This window comes from Haliotis rufescens, unplaced genomic scaffold (assembly GCF_023055435.1).
Source record: "Haliotis rufescens isolate VD_foot unplaced genomic scaffold, xgHalRufe1.0.p SCAF_2, whole genome shotgun sequence".
NCBI classification, from domain to species: Eukaryota; Metazoa; Mollusca; class Gastropoda; order Lepetellida; family Haliotidae; genus Haliotis; species Haliotis rufescens.
Window position 1 is genome coordinate 23,396,346 of NW_025963890.1, and position 23,071 is coordinate 23,419,416.

Genomic DNA, 23,071 nt, shown 5'->3' on the forward strand with positions numbered 1-23,071 from the left:
CTTTCAAACGTTGATGGCTCGACCGGGGATGCTGATCGACAATAATATCAAGCTGCATATTCACGGTTAAATTACAGATACTACTTAGTGCAAAAATACAACTACACAAGGATTAAGCAGAATCTAGCACGACGAGACGATGGGTGCGCTTAGTCGAGTCGCAAGGAAAATGTGGAATAGAATGCGGTACTCAAATGGGCCGTACCAATGCAACACGTACAATATCAGACAATTGCTACACTGAGCCCGAAAAAGAGGACCCTTGAAGATCCGGGGTAGAATAGGTTTTCAGCAACCCATGCTTGCCGTTAAAGGCGACTAACGGGATCGGGTGGTCAGGATCGCTGACTTGATTGGTGCATGTCATCGTATACCAATTGCGCGGATCGATGCTCATGATGTCAGTCACTGGATTGTCTGGTCCAGACTCGATTATTTACAGACCGCCGAGCGTGGCGTTAAAACAACAAACAAACAAACAAACCGAAAAAGAGACGTCGAGGGGAACATAACCTATAAGACACACCTCGTAATCAACTGAGGAGCAAAAGAAACAACACCTCTCAGTCGATTTTATCATCATATGTTTGAATTTCAGTTGAAAATAGGGGCGCGGTGGGGTAGCCTAGTGGTTAAAGCGTTCGCTCGTCACGCCGTCATGCTAGATGAGAACAACTCAACAAAATTTCACCCATATCCGTGCCCTTATGGTAAATATTGCATAATTACACGGGGCCAGTGTTACTATAGAACCTGTGACATGAAAATAGCACTCACGTCAAGAAGATGATGAGACTTTGTGCGGATGCAATCGAACACGAAGGACGAATGAGCATCGTTAACTATTTCAGCAGTATTAGAAACCACACCTACTCATACATCGTGCACGTGTTTGGTCAGTGTATGAACGAAATGAATCCATTCATTCAGATACATTAAGAGCTAAATCAATTTGCATTGCAATATACGATACTCATTATAATGTATGAAATACATTGACAAAGTAAGTTTATATTCGACGAAAACTTCAATTAAATATTTCATTGTACGTTTTTAACGGTGTGTTAATTTGGAACTTGCCACAAGGCATGTATGACAACATATGACAAACATTGAAATAACACGTTTCGCCACTACTGTTTGTAATGAAAATAATTCTTGCTGTTGTTGGTTATCAGATAACTTGTTTCATTAGTTTATTTTAATTTAAGGTGTAGCAGAATAAATGGTTTTTGTAAGTTCAACCTAGGGTAAATGTGTGCGACTAGAATTACCTTGTGGACAATAGGAGTTGAGCGGAAATTGATTACAATTTTTAAAACATTCATCAGGATTGGTGTTTAAATTGAACCTTGTGAATAACCAGGTTTGCATATTAAATTGATTTAAAAAAACCGGCAGAATAGACAGAAGCATATCAATTATAGAGACTCTCACACAAGCGTCTTTTGATATCAAATATATCAACACGGATCCATAAAAAAAAGTTAGGCTCGCCGAAGAGTTTTAAACTTTTATCGACCAGTGTTGATATGTTTGATATCAAAAGTCCCGAGGACGGGATTCTATTTATCTTCCAAAATCATTCTTCCTACTTTTTCAGTCTGTACACAGCAACAACCAATCACGTGAGTGAACACAGTAGAGCTAACCAGCTTCAGGGGAAAAGAGGCATTTTCTGTCATTTGATTGTGACTGATGACGTCACATTGGCCTGTCAAGCATTATGATGCAATTCATTATAGCGATATCTCCTAGGATGTTGCAATATCTCACCCAATCTCCAGTGGAAGCCAGTTTTGGATGGTAAATAAAATGCGTTTAGAATGTAAACACAGACAAGACATATTCCACATTCTGGCGCAGTGGTAACACCACTACCACAGGTAAATTTGCATATCACGTGACCGGACCTTTCTCTTGTAAACAAACGCGCGAATTCTGAAATCAGAACAGATTGGCCTGGTATTTGGGGAGCTGTACATATTGTTTTGCATAGTAATATATACACATGCACAAAAGTTAAGCGCCACCATATTCATAGTCTCTTGATTTCACGTGTGGGAATCAGAAATACGAAATATGATGATGTATGACTGAATTAGGCTTCCATAGTTTCATGAATCCAAATTTGTCCAGATACCACAAGGAAAGCGTGCTTTACGTGTTGCTGCAGTTCCCCTACCCTATAAATAGTGAAATTCAAGTTTCAGACACGTGGTTGCATTTTGCTCCTGTGTGAGATTCCCCTTCCAATAGAGGTTGAAAATCAGCCATGGTGAGGAGAAAGTTAACGAAAGCTGAAAGATGGCAAGTGATAGGCATGAAAAATGCTGGCATGTCATGCAGGGCCATTGCAAGACAAATGGGTCGTCATCACAGTGTTATCACTCGTTCGATTGTCAAACATGGTCAAACCAATGATGTCAATGACAGACATAGGTCTGGTAGGCCAAGAAAGACCTCTAACAGAGAGGACAGACGTCTTTTCAGGATAGTCAGACGAAATCCATTTGCCACTTCAACAGATTTAAGACTGCAGTGGATTACCCATCAGAGACTCTCGACGATGACCGCAAGGCGTCGCCTCAGAGCGGCTGGTTATAACGCCAGAAGACCAGTCCTCAACTGACTGAGAGGCACATGCGGAATCGTCTGATATGGTGTCGTGCCCGTAGTCGATGGAACTTGACCAACTGGAGAAGGATCCATTGGTCTGACGAGTGTCGAATGCTGCTACGAACTGTTGATGGTCGAATACGTGTTTGGAGGCAACGTAACACTCGTTTTGCACCAAGGAACACCCAGAAGACCTTAGCATGTGGCGGGGGGTCTGTCATGATATGGGGCTGTGTTTCCTTCGGCTGCAAACTTCCGCTGGTGACAATTCGTGGAAACCTGAAGGCCAACAATACCAAGATGCCGTTCTTCGTCCAGTGGTAGTCCCTCATTTTGACAACCATCCTCTTCAGAAAAGACCTGTTTACATGGACGACAATGCTAGACCACACAGATCTCGGGCAGTTTTGGCTTATTTGCGTCATCCTTGGCCGGCCTGTAGTCCGGATCTTAATCCGATTGAGCATCCCTGGGACATTCTTGGCCGGAAAATCAGACATCGTGATCCCCAAGTTCAAAATCGCGCTGGACTTGAAGCCGCACTTCATGAAGAATGGATCCGTTTGCCTCAGAGAAGCATTCAACGACTTGTAATGAGTATGAGGCGTAGGGTTGAAGCTGTGGTCAATGTCCGTGGATCATACACACGTTATTGACGTTACTGTCTTGCAATAGACTCTGCACTCCCTAGGGTGTCTATGTGACACCTGATATGGTCTGCTGATATCATGACAGTTACTGAACAAAAAAAGTTTTTCAATGTTTTCTAATCCTTCAATTTCTGTTCTTCGGTAATATTCCTTTCTGCTCATATTCTTTTGGAACACAAAATAAACTTGCTTTGGGACAACTTTTGCATCACATGAGGTTTACATATACGGCTTATAACAATCGTACATCTCGTTATAATAGTCATCATTAAGTGCCAAAAGTAACAGCTCACACATATGGTGGGTGGCGCTTAACTTTTGTATATAGATATGCTACTACAACTGTGACAGTGAGGTGCATGACAATACATATTTATACATCAAAGCTCTCTGTAGGGCTTCGATGACAGCACATACCCCACCGCCCCCTCTAAACACATGAAATGAACTATGTTTCACAGCCTAAACACAATCTAAACACAACATCTACCATAATATAGACATGATCAGAATTTTAACACGTTTAAACATGTTTCGAATTTAAGCCTGTTTCAATAGAGTGCATAGCATTAGGCAACAAGTCAGGACTTACAGCGAACTTGGTACGACATTAACATAAAAGATGTACAACATAAGCAAACTCGGTTAATGGTGGCTATGACATTTGACACTTTTCACGGCAACAGTCTCCGTAGCACAGGAGGCAGCATGAAGGACTACACATCAAAAGGTTGCAGGTTCGTGTCCCGCCGTGGTTTAACCCGATGCAACGTTACAGACAGGCCGGGCAGACATCAGACAGGCAAAAGAACAGTCAGACCCAGGGTAACCTCGCCCAATGAAGACCGGCGCTTGCGTACTTTGCATATCCGGAATCGATTCCTGACATTGATGTCATCAACGACGAATGCCTCAAGGCATATTGTTAGTCGACAGACAGTTGGCAGGCGACTCGGGGCTCAGGGAAGTAGGGTTTACAGAGGACATTTATTGACAGCGCAGCATCGTCGTGAGAGATTGAGATGAACCCGGACTGAAAGTCGTTGGCAGCAACGTGACTGGCAGAGGGTCGTCCTCACTGATGAAAGCCGGTTCTCTTCCGACCTGATGGAAGATAGCGTGTTTGTCGACGGGGGGGGGGGGGGGGGGGAAGAGAGAGAGAACGGCGGCATGTGCCGTATGGTGGAGGGGGTATTATGGTGTGGGCAGTAGAGAAAACCACTGGTCATCGTTAAAGGACAGATCAGCGTTACATGGATGTCATTCTTCGTCCCATAGTCTTACCATTTCTACAACAGCTGCCATTCTGTGTCCTTTATCAACATGACAACGCCAGACCCCATACAGCCCGAATCGTACACAACTTACTTGCAGCCAACAACGGCAACGTGGCCTGCACGCTCCCCAGACATATCCCACATAGAACACCTCTGGGATGGCATGGATCGTCGTGTTTGACGTATCATCAGATGACAGTGCGCCCGAGAGTGTTGACGTATCTTGAAGCAGAGGGTGTTCATACACGCATTTAATGTGACATGTCATTGAGCTTGAGCGATTTTAGATGTATGTGCCCTTTGTCAGTTACGTTGAAGCTTGTTTTCGGGTAAATTCGGGCAACTGTCATGTCAATATCGGATGCTGAATGACTGTCATTTTAGTGAGTGAGTGAGTGAGTGAGTTGGGTTAACGCCGCTTTTACCAGTATTCCAGTTATATCACGGCGTGGCAGCTTAAAGTGGGAGGAAAGCCCGAAGTGATGCAGGTCTCGGACGTTTACCACTTCGGTGAAACCCACGAGCACGAGTATGGTGCTGACAAACCTAGAAATATAATCGGGGCGAACCGGGATTCGAACCCACAATCATAGGTTTCTGGCGTGTCCAAGGGACGCAAGTCTGCACAGCGAATTGCGGCGCCTAAGACGACTGGGCCACCCCTGTCATTTTAAATGTTGATTTCGTTGAGATTTTGATCCATTCACTTCAGTGATTTAAAACTATGGTAAAGTTTACCATATATTAAAGTACTAATATTTAGTACTACTGAACTGTAATATTACTTTATACCTGGATGAAATATCACCGAAATTTGAATTTGATTTGATCTTCATATACATTCCGACGTATGTTCATATATCTAAGCAAGGATGCATGTTAACAAATGTCTCATTAACAAATATGGGTGGTTGGGAGGCCTAGTGGTTAAAGCGTTGGTTCGTCAAACCGGGTTCGATTACCTAAGTGGTTGCAATGAGCGAACTCCAATCTTGGCGTTACATGGATGGAATATAATGCTAAAAGTGGCGTAAATCTCAACTCGGTCAGTTTACAATTGTTGATACTCATGTAACTTACGTGCGATTGTCTGGTACTGATGGCCGTTTTCGTCAAAAGTTTTCATGTCTGAAAGTGGCATGATAATAACACATCAGACTAAAATCTGCCTTATAAGTTATGTAGTAGTAAAATTCAATGACATCAAATGGGAACATAACAGCATACCTGCTGGCGAAGTAATTTATACATACATATTTCATACACATGCAGACAAAAGATGCTCGCCACTCTATGTCTCGCAATATGGGACTAGTTATTTAGCAGAATGATGCATAATCTATTTTGTTACTGATAGCCTACAAGTGATGGCAAGTGAAAAATATCCCTTAGTACAACATTTTTCAACTGAAACTGTACATCGAAGACGATGCATGAAGTAGAACTTGGAGAGAAGCGTTTATAATTTCAGTTTAGACAGAAGCCAAAGAGAGTACACCTAGATATTGACTAGTATTATCGATACCCAGACATTTTAGCACTGGATGAGCGTTCAGGTCAACCAGAGGATACGAATTTTTCGTCATTTGATTGGCTGTCCATTAAAAACATTTTATAGTATTTCATTGGTTTCTGAAGCAAAATGACGGATTGCTCATATTTGATTGGCTCTTGGGACAAGGATTAGTAAAGGATTTCACGACGACTGAGATTGTATGGATTATAAAGGGCATTTTCTTTCCTTTGAACTTGGCGAAATGTTATAACATGCTTTGACCCCAAGCTTAAGTCAAGTAAAGGGAATGATTCCTGTATGTGCGAGAGAGTGTGGTCTTTTCTCCCTCCCAACATGCGCAGGCAGTGGCATTTGCTCGGAACAGGCTCTTTTCAGTTTTATTACTTTAATTGGAAGCGAGAGACAGGGGGTTTGCGGTGGCCTCAAATCAAAACCATTTCCGTGAATTCAAATCCCAAGTCTTGTAATTGAAATAGGGGCGTGAAATCTGTAGCGCTGACTTAATGAAGTGTTCAATTTTAATCGAACTAGTCGCAAGTTCAACTTGAGAAACCGCAGTCGGAACATGCAAGGAGCGTAATTGACATGCATGTTTGCCGTGTTTTTTTAAACATCGTTTTTTTCAACCGCGGCGACAAGCAATAATCATGAGCGTTTCAGCTAACGTTTAAGCCGTAATGTCGTTGCTGTTGTCTGCGGAAAGAAAGCAATGATGTCTAACGATCCCTCCGGTTGAACTACGCTCATCTGCGGATCTCTTTTTCAGTTTTAAACTTTGCTCAGTTTCCTCCCATAATTGACATTTTGTTTTCTCTTTTTTCCATGTCTCCAGAGACTTGAGGCATCGCCCAAGACTTGGATAGTTAGAGTATTATGTCGTGTGCATTCGTGGCTCTGTAAGCGATTGGGCTGACTTTTCGTTTCCATATTTGCTGGATGTTGATATTGCCAGGGGAGAATTACAGCTATCTTAATGCAACCATATGCCTTGTATCACATGCTAGGATAGAGAGTGAAATACAACCCTCTGTGCATTGCTTTTTAATTCAAACGATTTATGAAAGAACGAGACCATTTAGATTTTATCACCTATATAAATGACAAAACATTTGCGTATAAACTTTTAACTCTTGTCAGAATCGATTTCTTCCCACGTGGTCTTGTAATTTAAGATTTGTTATTATATTAATCTGCATTTATTTCCACGTTGTCCAGCTATATAGGCAATATAAAGTGATACTTTCAAGTGAATATTTTACTGACCAGCCCGCTATTTCCTATCAAGTCTGATATTATCAGTTGATAATTACTACAATTTAGATTGTTGACCATTTCAACATCATGTTATCGATTGAAGGGGGGCTATTATATCGCACTCCGCGCTTCATCATAAAGGCCAAAGTCTCTCGTTAGTTTTAATGAATGTCTGCTAGAGCATATTATCAACGATATATGAAGTAGATTTATTTCTTAAATTTCTAATCAAATACATATAAACTGTTGTAATTGGATTTCTGTTCAAGTTCAAGTTTTCTGCATGACTCTTTTTGACACTTGACTGGGATGTTAACGAGGTATCCAGGAGAATGAATCTGTCTTCAAGTGAATACACAATGGTTATGGCATAGAATATAATATGGTGTTTAATTGTCTTGAAATCAGCATAAATAACAACATCTGGTGTGGTGTTTCAAATGTGAGAAAATGCCAGCTTGTGTTTAGTGATAGCAGCATTACACTCCCTTGTGTCGTGGACATGGCGTTACTCGGTAAACAACACTGAATCTAATCCGCCGTTCTGATTCCATGTATTTACAATAATAATGAACGAAAAGAAATATTATATTTCGACGGCCATTTGCAATGACAGCAGGGTGAATTTGTCTCCTAACTTCGTAGGATGTATTTCAGCAGTTATCAGGAACTCGCCATTCCATCCCAGACGGATGGTAGGCCAACAAAGTCATGAAGTAGGATTGAAGGTGAAATACAAAACAATGACAAGAGAGAACGGTTATGATATGTATATTCCTTTGATTGTGTTTAGATCTACTTCCATTGGGTTTTTTTCAAACTGTGCCATCACAGATAATATCCCCTCTGGTTCTAATGTATTCTTTATCCTTAGCAGTTCTATGCTGAGTACAATGCACAATGAACAATGATGGCAATTCATGACGGCAGTTCATTTGGGCAGCGAGCATCAGACTGGAGAGCCAAGATGGCGGCCACTAAAGCTGCTGGACAGGTAGGTCGAGCAGGAGGCCCTCAATCAGTCAGACCACCGTAAATATCAATTGTGAGGCGATTTGTCGAAACAACACTCATCAAAGATGGAATATGCTTCAGTCTGCTTGCAATAAGAGGCTTACATCTGATCATAATGCACTAGCTCTATGTCACGATACTTGGTGGGAAAAGATATTGGCGGAAAATAGATTTTGTCAAAACTTAATAATAATCCCTCATAATAAATTTCTGTACTAGCTTGACATTTGACACGCGACGGTTTGTACTAAGGTGCGGGACCTCGTGCGTCAACCATCGTGGGGAAAGTGCCAACATCATTTTCTTCTATATACGTTCTACTGGTTAAGTAATATGGAAGACCACAGGAAATAACGGCCGAAGTATCCAACCTCATGGAGAACTGAAATTTACACTTTATTGCTGCCGTCAAACAATGCCGCTGATTGCCCCGAGATAAGAGAAGATCGACACTTCTCGTGCTGTGACAATGTTCCGATACTTCATTTCGGTCTTGCTACATTATAACTTTCCGCTTAAACACTTTATCGGTTACAAGAAGTGGAATTTAACACAAATCATACTTTCATATTTACATTCTGATTGTAATGTTATTGCAACATTTGACTGTTTTCCTTCTCCTTTACTTTTATACTGATAATGAATATATTCCTAATTTTTTGTTTATGGCATGTACGCATCTCGGAAAGATAAGCTTTTAAGTTGAAAAGAAATGTATTCAAGAGTCCTTTTGTAGTAGTTAAATACTCTGGGTGTTAGATTCCTAAATGGACTTATACTAGTTAAAAACCAGGAGCGTTCCATGGTTTAGAGTATACATCCCTTTACATCTACAAATAAATTTCATGGTAGGTATACTGTACAAGCCTTTGACTAACCGTATGTATTGGGCATACCTATGCTAATTGATGCTGTAATGAGTTGAAACTGATTACAAGGGGAAGCTATGTGCAGAATGAGAAATACAGAACATGCTGTTTCCTCTTATCCATGTAGACGAAACATTTACAAATGAGGAGATAAGTTAAACAATAACCCTTCTCTGTATTCCTTGTGTAAGCATCGCGCAATTTGTTCGAGATAAAACATCAATGGAGTGAGTAAAGAGTTGAGTTGTTGACAGTAAACACAGTATATTGTTTCCCTTTCGTCGATATCTCTCTCTGAGGCGTCTTCTATTGCCCGCAGCAGTCAGTTGATCAGTTGCACATCTGCTTATCAGTGAACTGACACGCTCTCCTCTTTCACATCGCGACACTTTAAGTGATATTACTGTCTTTGTAAAACCAGCTGTTTTCCTCGAATCTTTGGACACGTCGTTACCTAACATTAAGTGATACTACCATCTTCGTAGTAATAGCAAGTGTACATATGGTGTTACGGTGTCTCAAATACGGTGTGGCATCTAGAGCAGTATTACCTAAACAATAACAGCTTTACATGAACCCTCAGCCTTGCTTCTATGTTATGTCGTTCAACGTCGCCAGTCGTCGTGCGTACAGCTAGCTTACTGCGTGTCTACTGTGTTGTGGGTACAAGGTTAAGGCGATTCTACGACCCCGTGCAACGTTGCGCAAGTTGATGATGCGGTCTCCGTAAAAACGATAGCGAAAGGCCCAGTGCAAATCGCGTCTTGCAATGTCACAGGTAATTTCCCCTAGTTCCGTACGACAACGACCGACATCCACAACTGGAAGCAGCCTACAACACCCTAAGTTCACGGGTAAGTTGAATGTCATGCACAAATGGACCTATCAAATAAGTCATTTTCCAGTGTAGATTTCAACACAGACTTTCTAATCGACTTAACCAAGCCTTCTTATAAATAGTTGTATGGGAAAGCGTGATATTCCGCTAAGATGAACTTCAAAAGGCAAGCTGCTTATGATCTCGTGTCCATTAATTACTTGTTCCTTCTCACGAGGAATATAAATTAAATAAGATTTTAACATAATGCGCGTACAATATGTCGATACTTGATGTTCATCTGTGCAATGGTAAGAGCATTCTTTCAACTTTTAATTCAAATTTGTTTTTTGGTTTTATGCCACAGTAAGCAGTTATCCTACTATTATCACTGCTACCTGTAAAAAGTCGGTCGTGGGCCAGGCAAACCAGTGACTGAGTAACGTTGCACGCCGTCCGAGTAGATGACATGGAACTTGTCACAGAGCCTGCTCACCCGATCAATTCAGTCCAATTACGAGCAACAATAGGGTGCCGAGGAACTATGCTAACCCGGGTTCCGTCGGATTACATCATTAAGAAGGTTATGTACATAATTATAAATGCAGAGCGTCAGGTAACCAAGGCATGGGGACATCAGTAGCATTGCCGTGGTATGTTGAGGAACATGGACCAGTCAGTAGGCCAACGGTGGTATGTTGAAGAATACCAAAAATAACAACATAATCAGTTGTATGACTCACATGATCAGAAGATGTGACCTGACCCACATGTTTAGTAGATATGACGTATCCCATATAATCAAAAACTGTGATCTGACCCACATGTTCAGTAAGTATGACGAATCCCGCATAATCAGTAAATATGACCTGACCCACATGTTTAGTAGATATGACGTATCACACATAATCAAAAACTGTGATCTGACCCACATGTTCAATAGATATGACGTATCCCACATGGGCAGTAAATATGACCTGACCCACATGTTCAATAGATATGACGTATCCCACATAATCAGTAAATATGACCTGACCCACATGTTTAGTAGATATGACGTATCACACATAATCAAAAACTGTGATCTGACCCACATGTTCAATAGATATGACGTATCCCACATGGGCAGTAAATATGACCTGACCCACATGTTTAGTAGATATGACGTATCACACATAATCAAAAACTGTGATCTGACCCACATGTTCAATAGATATGACGTATCCCACATGGGCAGTAAATATGACCTGACCCACATGTTTAGTAGATATGACGTATCACACATAATCAGTAAATATGACCTGACCCACATGTTCAATAGATATGACGTATCACACATGGGCAGTAAATATGACCTGACCCACATGTTCAATAGATATGACGTATCCCACATGGGCAGTAAATATGACCTGACCCACATGTTTAGTAGATATGACGTATCCAATATAATCAATAATAAGACCAGACCCACATGATGAGTAAACATGGCCTGACCCACATGATGAGTAAATATGACCTGACCCATATGATGAGTAAATATGACCTGACCCACATGATGAGTAAATATGACCTGACCCATATGATGAGTAAATATGACCTGACCCATATGATGAGTAAATATGACCTGACCCACATGTTCAGTAAATATGACCTGACCCACATTTTCAGTAAATATGACCTGACCCACATGATGAGTAAATATGACCTGACCCACATAATGAGTAAATATGACCTGACCCACATGTTCAGTAAATATGACCTGACCCACATGATCTTTATATATGTTGTAGGTATGAATGTTGACATGGGACAGTCAGTAGACCTAACAAAATACAGCATAATCAGTTGTATGTCTCCAATGACCCTATTATGAGTAAATATGACCTGACCCACATGTTCAGTAAATATAACCTGATCCACATGATCAGTAGATGTGACCTGATACACACGACCCACATGATCAGTAGATGTGATCCGATTCATATGGTTAGCATATATGACCCATATGATCGGTAGATATGACCTGACCTACATGATCAGCAATGCAATTATCAGTAGTTAAGAAAAAAAACACATCAGATTATTTCGAGTGACCTTACAAGGGCTCACAACACTGCAATGATCAGCAGAACATGACAACATGAAGTAGTTGGGCGAATTAGGGAAGTGTGACGAGTGCGATGAGCCGGTCTGGGCAATCGACAGAACCATTACTGACCCTTTCTTAGGCATATTACAAGTTGTAGCTGGATCCCGCGGGGTACACGGGGTTTTATGCGCCTGGCTTTAGGTTTTATACGACGAGCCGAAGGCTCTTTCCGACACGTTTTAATATGACATAGTAAAAGAATTAATACAAATTCAAAATTATTAGAAAACAGCTGTTCGATTGAGCTGAGGTTAAATTGTGCAATGTTATATGGCTTTCATTGACTTGTAAAAAGCGTGCAGGTTTTTGCTTCGAAGCGGGGTATAAGGGATTTATTCTGCCTCTCAGAAATGCTCGTGCAGCCTGACTTGGTAGGGGCGGGGTATAAGGGATTTATTCTTCCGCTGAGAAATTTAGGGCGGGATACATAGTATATTATCAAGATCACGTGGACCAATCAGATCTCATCCTTTTGACACAGAGGTACGATAAGTAATATTATACATGCAATAAATATGAATGTACACTTATAAAGTCATATCGTCTGTGTTAGTATTGCTATAACATGAGTTTAACCAAGTAAACATCGACATCGACAAAAAGCTTATTGTTTCTCAAAACTGATACAGAAAGGGCAGAACAGAGCATGGAAGGCCTGTTTGAGGAGTTCACTCTTGCAGAAGAGCTCAATAGGATCATATTATCAGGTTAATACAGTTGAACAACCCTCCAGAGTGTCCATAATGAAGTAGTGCTGTGTTGTGGTGTCATGGATTGCATAATTGAAATCAAACAGTTTTGGTGACAAACAAGTCTCAGTTGACATTTACATATGGTGATCGGAATGCTTGTGTCATTATCATACCAGTAAAATGTCAGCTATGTGCAGTGTGCGCCTTTCCAGCAGGATTGGTAATTACTGCCTACTGAAACATCGTCACTGCCAACAAATATATCTCCAAAAAAAGAAAATGGAATGATTCTTAGAAGGAACATATGGGGGGGGGGGAGGGGGGGGCTTATTTAACCATTAAGGTTATATGTTACTTGTTTTTATGTAGAAGATGAGGTGTTTTATCCAGCAGAGAAGCCCGAATGTACATACAATGATCGATTACCCTATGCATGTATTATACACGGCTTCATATTGGCTCACATATTACAGGAACACTATATGTGTATAATTTAAGAGTTTACGTGATCCATTTGCGACTTAAAAGAAGAAATGTCGGAATAGAGTTACGTCCCACGTAAATGACGGTGTTTTCCGATCAAGGTGTTCCCTGTGTGCGTGTCAGGGACGTTCGATTCATCAACTTGAATTGTACCCTGGTATACCCTATACACCCTAACCAAGGTGGGGACACGCATACCCCCCCCCCCCCCACCCCCCCCCCCCCCCCACCCCGATCCTCACACATACACACATTCACATCCTAAACAAGGTGGAGACACACATACCCCAAACACTCTACCAAACACGCACCCCCCGCACACACACATCCCCCCAGTTCGCTCCCCCCACCCCACTCCCGGGTGTATCACTCACACCAAACGAACCAGTGTGGGGACACGCATACCCCCGCACACACACATACCCCACCCCAACCGACATACCCCGGGTGTACCACTCACGCAACACGAATCAGGGTGGCGACGCTCATACCCCGGGTGTATTACTCACGCAACACGAATCAGGGTGGCGACACTCATACCCAGGGTGTATCACTCACGCAACACGAATCAGGGTGGCGACACTCATACCCCGGGTGTATCACTCACGCAACACGAATCAGGGTGGCGACACTCATACCCCGGGTGTATCACTCACGCAAAACGAATCAGGGTGAATTCAAGATACACATGCTCTGTCTGACATCCATTCCCATTACCGATTGGAACCTAAAACTGACACTGACAACAAGGATGGCACTGGTTACCAAAGCATACATTTATTCAGATGTGTATCGTCCCGTGCATGTGATAAGATGACCTTACTGTAGTGTGCATTAACTAAACAAATGTAGGATGTCAGGATCAACGGCCGTATGTTACATGAACCCTTTTGTATATGCTGTATGTACCCCTCGTTCCAATGTATGTGCGGTATCCCATACAAACCGTCTCGGACAAAGTCCAGTAAATGTTTATTAGATACTACAAATAACCGAAAATCACTTTGAATGACACGGGCCGCCATGATAGATAGTAATAACGACTGAAAGCATTGTCATGCAGGTGCTTTTATCAATATAATTTTAAGCGGGACTATTTTTGTCGAGTCACGCTTAGCGCAAAGGCACACTTTGACAATGAGATCACTCAACTTCCATTTATGCCTCGGGGTTAAATTGTTTTTCTTTGAATCTGACATAAAAAGATCGAAAGGCTCAATAAAACTGACAGAAACGATGAAATGGTTCGTTTTAAGCTGCTCGATAAAATATTCTTCCATTTCGCCATTAATTTCAATTTTGAAATGTGCCTATATAATATCCGCCTCGAGAGATATTGATGTTTAATATGATGTTGATATTTCAGGATGAAAGACTTCTGGTTCTACAGATTGTTTCGTCTTGGGTGAATTTCAGAATTCTTTGTTGGTCAGAGGAATGGCCGATAATTATTGTTGGGTTCTCAATTTAAAATAACTGTTTTTTTCTTGTGTTTGTTCTTTATGTACAATATTACATTCAATTTAATCCACATTATTGTGTCCCACATTCTTAGAGTTAACCATCATACCCCTATATAGGCAAGTCATGGCGTGTTTGGTCAGCACTATATGCAAGTATGTACTGTTTTTAGCTCTTACCGGAAGCAGGTTCAAACAACATTGGTTCTCACTCTGTATACAAGTTCCTACAGTTTGGGTCATCACTTTAAACAAGTTCCTACAGTTTGGGTCATCACTTTAAACAGGTTCCTACAGTTTGGATCATCACTTTAAACAAGTTCCTACAGTTTGGGTCATCACTTTAAACAAGTTCCTACAGTTTGGGTCATCACTTTAATCAGGTTCCTACAGTTTGGGTCATCACTTTAAACAAGTTCCTACAGTTTGGGTCATCACTTTAATCAGGTTCCTACAGTTTGGGTCATCACTTTAAACAAGTTCCTACAGTTTGGGTCTTCACATTAAACAAGTTCCTACAGTTTGGACCATCACTTTAAACAGGTGCCTACAGTTTGGGCCTTCACTTCAAGCAGGCCCATACAGTTTTGGTCATCACTATGAGCAGGTTCCTGAAGTTTCTGAAGGAGGATGACAAAAAGCAATAATGTTCAATAACGGACACCGAAGGGTGGTAACTACTGTAATGTGATGAACAAACGCCCTTGGCCCTGGCAAGCGCCAACAATGATAGTGACTTGAACATATCACTCCAATATTTATTATTATTCACCTCCTCGGTTCAAACCAGTGTACTATGAGAATTGGGTCAGTAATATTTCTACAAACCTGGTCAATATAATTCACCGTTGGCAACAGTATCATCCAATACGCATTCAAGGAAATGTGAACACAATTCAAACTGCCGATGGTTGCTGAACTGAGAACATATTTTCTAGCGAATTCGTTTAAAAAAATCAATGAGCAATTTGAAAGTGCAAGCGCAGTGTGCGATACCCCAAGTTCCACTGAGATAAAGTAGCGCGGATGTAGGTCGGAGGTTACCCGAGAGTGACCCACATTCTTCAGCATAATAGTAACCTACTTTGACAAGATCGGATTAATGTATCTACTTTGAGATATGGAAGGCCCTGATTAGCATATACTGGAGCCGTACGGTCATAAACCGTATTTAAGGTTGCATCTTACACGGACGCCAATAGGCTTAAAATATTGGTTTCAAAATAAAAGAGAATCGAAAAGGGCTTATTTTTGAATCAAGAGAAAACAAGATCCTGAGCGACACAGCTGAAGTTTTATATTGGTAATTTAGTTGATATGGTCATTTGTATAGTGAAGTCTATTTTAAATTACAAAAAGTTTTTATTCATATGCATGTATTGCGAAAAGGTATATTTGCTTGTTTCTTACAGTAGGATTAGAGACAGGAAGCAGCATGAAGTATATGGTTTCATTCGATACATTCGATATTACCTCATATGTTTCCTGACACCAATGTCTAGACTAAGTTCAAATAATGAAGAAAATACAGCAAGCCAACTAAAACGTTAACAACACAACAATGTTAATGATAGTCATGTCTGAAAGGACGTTCAGATATATATCTACAACTATGTCAGCGTTTATTAGGATGTATCATTCATAAGGACTATCTTCTGATTTCGAATGGACACGGAAGACTTTTGTAATTTGCCTCATTACTGTAGCTGTAACGTCCAATGTGTTGTAACCCATGTTGCTTGAGACTTCTCCAAACACTCATTATAAGGTGAGTAGTTACTCGAGCGTGGTGGACAAGATAAGTAGAATAGGTTTGTTCCGTATGTGGGTGGCCAAAACGTTTCGAGTTAATTGCCAAGTTGAAACACGAATGTTAACCCAGAAATCAGTAATTATGATCAATGAATCATAAGCAAATTTTATTGAAACACCCATATTTAGGCTTACATCATAAAAGGCAATACAATGGGTCAAATATGTGGAAGCAACAATAATTAACAGGCCTTATTACTTATGTCTGTGCACTCTTGAATGTCTAGAATTTGGCACAGTCGAATGTCTTGAATGAGGCATGTTCTCAAGGAAACAGTGATGAAAGCAGGCAGAAAACTCGGTGATTTCACATAGGTATTCCGTCCGTACTGCCAAGTAGATAAACCGGAAGTCAGATTGTAGAAGGTCGTTTTGCTTCTGTATGGGAACTTCCTTCCTTCTAGAAACTATTACCTGTCAAAGCACCATAAAAGAGGTAGGCAGTCCCGTAAGTGAATCGACGGCTGTGAAGAATCTCCTCCGAACGGAGCTCTCTATACCGGGAGGGTAACTAAGGTGATAAGCGTTGGGACGGAGTTTGGACTGTAAACAACTAAGGGAGGTCAGTCTAATTTACGAACGCTCCAATCTGCTTCCACCAACACAATCAGAAATAAACCAATTATATATACTGCCTTATAGCAACAGTAAAACCCAATCCAAGTTCATATGCAAGTGTGTAATATTAAATAAGTTATATTGTACTCGCGTCGGCATGGGAGACTAAATCTGAATGGAAGGATGGCCAATGAGAATGCTTTAACAATGGCACTATTTGTGGATGACATAAGAAATATATTTCTGTTTGTGTTGATGAATGAAAGGTTCTGAAGTAAACTGATCCCCACTTTAACAGAAGTAAAATACACTACGCTTCTTCATTTAACGTCATAGCCTTAACAGGCTTAAATCACATTTCCAACAGAGCCAGTTCCCAATGAGTGTACAATATCCCTAAAACGTAAAAAAGTGACATCATCATGAGAGAATATGATAGTATGTGGGTACACTACGGCGACCTGTCCACTCACGGGGCAGATGGCGGACAACCGATGGCTGAGAGTGTGAGCGTCGATTCAGGGTGCAGTGACACTTTACCCCAGCCAGGCAACAACGGAGAACAAGGGATACTTGGAGACAATCATTCTATAAAGGACACGTGGACGCTGAAAGGACCATTTTTTTATTCCTGATTGAGACATTCGAATATCCTTTCAGTTTTCGAGTGTTGAATATACATACATATGTATGGTTTGTTTGTAAATGCAGATTTTCCACATAATACATTTCAGGTTACGGTTACTAAATGTATGACTTCCTGTCGTGAAACATATTCCACATAGAGTAATTTATGCTTCCGTGTGTATTTAGAATGATGGTTAGAAGTACGATAATTTACAAATGTGGAGCTTGTGGAAGCGTTAGTCTTAAACTAGACGAACTAAGTGCTTTCACAATGTAATTGAACACTGGCATGCACCTGATTCGGGCATTAAATGTCATTACAGCAAGTAACTTAGAATATAATTACTTGATTATGACCATAATTAATCGAGTGTTCTTTTACCAATCCACTTACGATTAGGTGTGGACTTCGGCAGGCCTCGTACTTTGGCGTGATTAGATTTCATGCCAATATTAAAATATCTGGCGCCAGGGACGCCATCTTGAAAGCATCAGTGCGCGTGTCAACAAGATATTGACGGCCGTCTCGGTTGTGGTCAATCTCAGGTGTGTATTTCATGGTCCATCAACAGGACAGCCATAAAAGTGACCACAACAAGTATCTATTACCATCAATGTCATTATCAAATGATATAACATTCACAATTTTTGTCTCACTTGGAAATGGTCACCATCTAAAGGAAATCGAACACTATAAGTATGTACATATACAGGAATACCTTTCCTGTTGTCAAATGTAATTTAGGATTAACGTAATCATTCAAACAAAGAACTGCCTCTAATAACAACAACCAGCTGTTGTGAAGTAAAACTTGTTCCATCTTCGCAAACAGATAGACATTACAAATTTGATATTCTTCAAATATTTACTAAGCACAAAATCGATTAAAATCAGGCTTGAAATAGTCCCTCATCCACTAAAATCGTGGTACATTCACACTAAGAGCAATAGAAATTGAGAAATCGTTCACACAAAAGTGTGGCTCTAAAAAAGCAGACATGTTTTCCCGTGTCTGTGTGCTGGCGGATATGTCCAGCGTTACGCGGCCAAAGGTGAGCCCGTGAAAGCCGCGCCATATTTAGCCATTTCCGAGCAGACGACCGGACAATAACGGAGTCGACAAGCTCGTCTGGGCAATATTCGAAGCCCCATTTTTCAAGTTTCAGTGAAACGAGAATGTGCACAATGATAGCATCCGTCTTTGTCTCAGAATCCATTTTCGATATAATTGCAAACGTGGAAATATTTGAAGCCTTTGAGTTTACACGTGCACGCCATTGTTGTCTACATTTTGAATTAATTTCGTCTTGAAACGCTCGGTAAAGACATACCGCTCGTATTCGCTTTTAATTTGCCGCTTGGATGCAAAATGTTCATGCAGTAGATTTGATGGTGATGGACCATGAGACCAGAGGCGGATGTACAGTAACAAAGAAAATAGGCGACTGGTCAGGAGGGGACACTAGCGCAGAGCACGACCTGGTGGTGGCACAGGCTGGGCAGGCATGTCTGTCGGGCTGCTTAATGATGCCTGTTCTGTCTGTCCTTGCGTCAGACGTTGTCTGTCTATCCTCGTTTTTAATTACAGTCTCCCTTCAGCCTTCATTTTGAAAATACTCTGCAATTACGCCAATATCCCGTTGGACTGTTTTCAATATGTCTCCATATTTCGGTAATTTATCTTTCCGCCTAAGTGTCCTTCTAAAGAGGTTCTACTCCTTCTATATAATATATATATGCCAGTATGTATCTCTATTCATTATGCATTTCTATGCAGTATATATCTACGCGGTATATATGTCTGTCCACCCAGTCATCTACACCGTATCTATCACCTGACAAGTATATCGTGTCTGTCCATTCATTTACAGTGTTTCTGTCTGTCTATCTATCCATCCTTCCACAGTGAATTTGTCTGTCCATTCATCTGCAGTGAATATGTCTGTCCATTCATCTGCAGTGTCCGTCTGTCTGTCCATTGATCCAGTGTATCTGTTTGTCTGTCCATTCACACAGTGTATCTGTCTATCTGTCCATACATCTGCAGTGTATCTATCTGTCTGTTCATTCATCTGCAGTGTGTCCGTTTGTCTATTCATCCACAGTGTACCTGTCCGTCTCCCTGTCCATTCATCTGCAGTGTGTCCGTCTACCTGTCCATTCATCTGGAGGGTGTCCGTCTGACTGTTCATTCATCTGCAGTATAACTGTCTATCTGTCCATACATCTGCAGTGTATCTATCTGTCTGTCCATTCATCTGCAGTGTGTCCGTCTGTCAATTCATTTGCAGCGAATCAATCTGTCTGTCTGTCCATTCATCTGCAGTGTGTCCGTTTGTCTATTCATCCATAGTGTACCTGTCCGTCTCCCTGTCCATTCATCTGCGGTGTGTCCGTCTCCCTGTCCATTTATCTGCAGTGTGTCTATCTGTCTGTCCATATATCTGTAGTGTATCTATCTGTCTGTCCATACATCTGCAGTGTATATATGTCTGTCCATTCATCTGCAGTGTGTCCGTCTGTCTATACATCTGCAGTGAATCAATCTGTCTGTCTGTCCATTCACACATTGTATCTGTCTCTCTGTCCATTCATCTGCAGTCTGTCCGTCTGTTTATTCATCCACAGTGTACCTGTCCGTCTACCTGTCCATTCATCTGCATTGTGTGCGTCTGTCTGTCCATTCATCTGCAGTGTGTCTGTCTGTCCATACATCAGCAGTGTATCTATCTTTCTGTCCATACATCAGAAGTGTATCCATATGTCTGTCCATTCATCTGCAGTGTGTCCGTCTGACCATTCATGTGCAGTGAATCAATCTGTCTGTCTGTCCATTCACACATTCTATCTGTCTCTCTGTCCATTCATCTGCAGTCTGTCCGTCTGTCTATTCATCCACAGTTTATCTGTCCGTCTGTCTGTCCATTCATCTGCAGTGTATCTATCTTTCTGTCCATACATCAGCAGTGTATCTATCTTTCTGTCCATACATCAGCAGTGTATCTATCTTTCTGTCCATACATCAGCAGTGTATCTATCTTTCTGTCCATACATCAGAAGTGTATCTATATGTCTGTCCATTCATCTGCAGTGTGTCCGTCTGTCCATTCATGTGCAGTGAATCAATCTGACTGTCTGTCCATTCACACATTCTATCTGTCTCTCTGTTCATTCATCTGCAGTCTGTCCGTCTGTCTATTCATCCACAGTTTATCTGTCCGTCTGTCTGTCCATTCATCTGCAGGGTGTCCGTCTGTCTGTCTCCATTCATCTGCAGGGTGTCCGTCTATCTGTCCATTCATCTGCAGGGTGTCCGTCTGTCCATTCACCTGCAGGGTGTCCGTCTGTCTGTTCATTCATCTGCAGTGTGTCCGTCTGTCTGTCTATTCATCTACAGTGTGTCCGTCTGTCTGTCCATTCATCTGCAGTATGTCCGTCAATAGCGTTTTTGTCTGTCCATTCATATCTTCATCTACTTTCATTCATTACAGTTTATCTTCGTGTCTTAACTGTCTACGAATCTACAGTGTACACGTGTGTATGTCTATCGGTCTATTGACAGACATTATATATGCCTCAGTGTTTCCCGATATAAACATAATTGATTCGTAGGGTAAGTCAAATACATACATGTAGTGTTCTGCAATGGCTAATACTGATATGCTCTTCAGTTCCAGAAGTACATGTTACCATGTAAAGCTCACGTAGAATGCATATCAGTTATCACTGTTGAGTTGGCCTTTTGTGATAGTTGTTTGTGATTGACTGATTAATGTCAAGTGAAGACAACTGGGACAAAATATCTGTATACCTTCTCGACACTGGTACATTGTATCTATCAACCTACAGTCGACTGTACTCGCCAGCAGCACCGGTTCCCTTCTCCAACACACGCATCTCCTTCACGCAGCGCGTCCACGCTGTCATGCAATCCCCAGCATGCCTCTCAATCTGGAAACATTCCTGTTTGATCCCCAGCTTCCAAAACACTACAAAATTAATTAAGTCAATTTCCCATCTGCATTTGTCTTAGGGATTAATCTAACACTACACCCATAAACTGCATATAGACATACTCTGTTGAGTGAAGGGGAGGCATATCGGTACCAATGACAATGAAGAGAGTGCATCTCCATAATATTCAGAACGCTTCTCTGCAAACATTGTAACTTGCTCGTACTAAAATACGTTGAGGCGTTTGCCGTTACCACTATATTCAGAGCTGATTAACTGTGGTTATGATTGCACGTTTTACATATTTTTAGCGTTAACAAGTAAGTGATAGAAATTTGACAAATGCTAAAATGAAGTTATGATGTTTCAACGGTTAGGCTTTTTTTTAGGCTGCTCATCTGTGCATTATTTATACATTAATAATACTGCCCCTGTCCGGCCTCACATTTCTGGTTTTATATGCATAGAACGGCGGTAATCAAATATGTATCAATCAAAGCATTATGTGTGAAATTACAAAACTAAACATTGATTAATGCATTGATTCAGTTTCTGGTGGGATAATTGACCAACTGACAAGCCGCAGGAAACTGCACGACTAAATCTCTTAATGATTGCAAATATTCAACACGATTTTCAATTCCGATCAGCTCTCAGAGTGAGAACCAGTCACGAAAATTATACTTCTACATTTGAATATCTGGGCAGTCAGGCATTTAAACCATGTGTTTAATTGCTGCAACCTGCTGAAGAGTGGGGGTAAGTTACAAGATATTCTGTGAATCAAATTCAATCCGTGAAACGCCGATTTCAAAGTCTGAAGAGTGGCAAATAATGACAAGGTGGATTTTGTGTAAAGAAAATAAACGCTTACTTTTGTATGGGGGAGAAAATGAAAGTGATGGATTTACGCTTTATTAACCTCTTTCAAGGTATCAAGTTTGATTTAAAATGTTAGTTTTAGAAATGTTAAAAAATTATAGACATCTTAAAAGGCTTGTGAACATTGTTCCGTCTCCTCACACCCGTATAATAGGCTCCGTGGGCTTGAAATATTTATAAGAAAGTATTAAACAACCCTAAAAGAACGAATCAATTCCCATTGTTAAAAATCCATTTCAGTTCTCCAATTTGCTCAAGTTTGATAAAAAAGATAAAGTGCTATTTATTTTATCACCAAAATCAGGGCATAATCACTCTTTGACTTAATATCCGTTTGAATGACTGTTGAGGGTTGGGTTCCTTGCTACAATGAGTGTTTTCGCGTGTTTGGCCTTGCTTTTCACCCTCCCGACATGCATCCCTGATGCTGAATGCAC

At 41.0% G+C, this 23,071-nt stretch overlaps 1 protein-coding gene across 1 annotated transcript in view; it reads left to right on the forward strand.

Annotated features, from left to right (window-relative positions):
- Positions 1-9,874: 9,874 nt before the first annotated feature.
- LOC124146204 overlaps positions 9,875-23,071 on the forward strand; it is a 119,909-nt gene continuing 106,712 nt past the window's right edge. The window contains exon 1 of the mRNA XM_046516382.2: positions 9,875-10,053. The gene's annotated coding sequence lies outside the window, so the exon portion shown is untranslated. The remainder of the gene's footprint in view (positions 10,054-23,071) is intronic.